A 1,879-nucleotide genomic window follows, 5' to 3' on the forward strand; every position below is an offset into this window, starting at 1 on the left:
AGGGGAGGGGGAGGGGAGGGGAGGGGAGGGGAAGGGGAGAGAGAAAGGAACACATGTAGTATATTTGCTTTCTTCCTTTTTTTTTTTTATCAAGTAACTATATAGGAGTTTACCCTTTTCTTTTTCTTTTCTTTTTGGTTTTTCAAGACAGGGTTTCTCTGTGTAGCCCTGGCTGTCCTGGAACTCACTCTGTAGACCAGGCTTGACTCGAACTCAGAAATCTGCCTGCCTCTGCCTCCCAAGTGCTGGGATTAAAGGCGTGTGCCACCATGCCTGCCCAGTCTATCTATTTTGAACAGAGTCTTACAGTATGTCCACACTGTCCTAGGACTCATGGGATAATCAGGCCAAAGAATCTTTGGGCAATTCTCCTGTGTACAGAGAAGCAGCAACCCCGCCCAAGGCCTGCCTTTACGGAGCCTCCTCCTATTTCTTTTTTTAAATGCATGTTTCTGTTTCCTTTGTTTTGTTTTTGTCTTTCGACAGGACCTGTATTGTATTCCAGGAGTGCCTGGAACTTACTATGCAACCTGGGCTGAACCAACTCGACCTGTGTAGGCCCAGCTGCCCTGGAACTCAGCAGTCCTACCCAGTATGGAGGTTACAAACATGACCTCAACAGATAGTGTGTGGCAAACACTGCTCAGCAGACTCTGCCTTCACAGGCAGGCGTCTGCAGTTTGAATTTATACAAAGGTTCTGCTTATATAATTTGAATTTCTGATTGGCCTGCATTCTCATGGGGGTGGGGCTCTGTTCAAATCCCAGATATAGATCCAATCTCAGCCTTTTCCTCCTGGTGTGTGTTTGTGGAGAGAAAGGAGAGAGAGAGAGGGAGAGGGAGAGGGAGAGAAGAGAGAGAGTATATGTAGCCTGTATGTGCTGTACGTTGCGTTTCTGGGGATGGATCCCAGGGGCCCCTCACTGGGCAGTGCGCCCCTGGAGCTACTCTGAGCTCTGTTCTATATAGCCTCCTTCCTCAAAATGTACTGAGGTTCCATACCTTCCTTATAATGGGTTATCAGTCTAATCTGAGGGAGAAATTTCAAACTGGCCACTTAACTCTGTCCTTGTCAGAACCCAACACTTCTAGGGCTATCTTCTCCTTCCAGGACCGGTACTGACCATGGCTGCCCCATTTGGTCAAGGCTACACTTGTGGACTTTGGTGACTAGTCTATGAGTCCTTACTTCTAGCTCATGCCTTCCCAGGCACCCACCAGGCAGGCTCTATCCCAGCTTTCCAAGGTTTTGGGAGTTGGAGATGTCATTCTTCAAAAGGCCTAGGACAGCTCTCTTGGAGGTGTCAGGAGCTTAGAACCTCAGTAACAACAAACCCATTCTGCCCTGGGGTTCCAGCCCCTCTCCAAACATAGAGGAGTCCCAGCCACAGCTTAGGGGAGCCCAATCCCTCCCCTTAGCTGTGGGGGCAGCTGAGCCAGGGGTCAAGTTGTAGTGGGGAGGCCAGAAGAGGCGGGGAGAGCCAGGATTGGGAGGGGAGACAGCAGCGTGGGCGGCTGACAGAGAAAGAGAGAGCCCAGCAGAGAGGAAAGAGAAACTGGGAGAGAGAGAGGAAGAGAGAAAGTGAGGAAGAGGACTTGAAAAGGAAAGGAAACAGATGTGTCTGGTCAGGGGAATAGAGGAAGAGATGGAGTGTGGAGAGCGGAAGTAGAAGAGTGGAACAGAGCGGGGGAGGGGCAGAGGGACTGTTAGCAGCAGTAAGGTTGGGAGAGGGACTGGGAGAGGTGACATAGGCAGGGGGGAGACAGAGAGGCACAGACAGAGGGACGCAGGGAGGCGACAGAGAGGGAGAGACACACAGAGACACAGGAGGGGAGACAGACACGAGGTGGGGAAGACAGTGAGAGTGGGGGGAGAAA

This window comes from Grammomys surdaster, unplaced genomic scaffold, assembly GCF_004785775.1.
Source record: "Grammomys surdaster isolate TR1022 unplaced genomic scaffold, NIH_TR_1.0 125769, whole genome shotgun sequence".
Taxonomy (NCBI): domain Eukaryota; kingdom Metazoa; phylum Chordata; class Mammalia; order Rodentia; family Muridae; genus Grammomys; species Grammomys surdaster.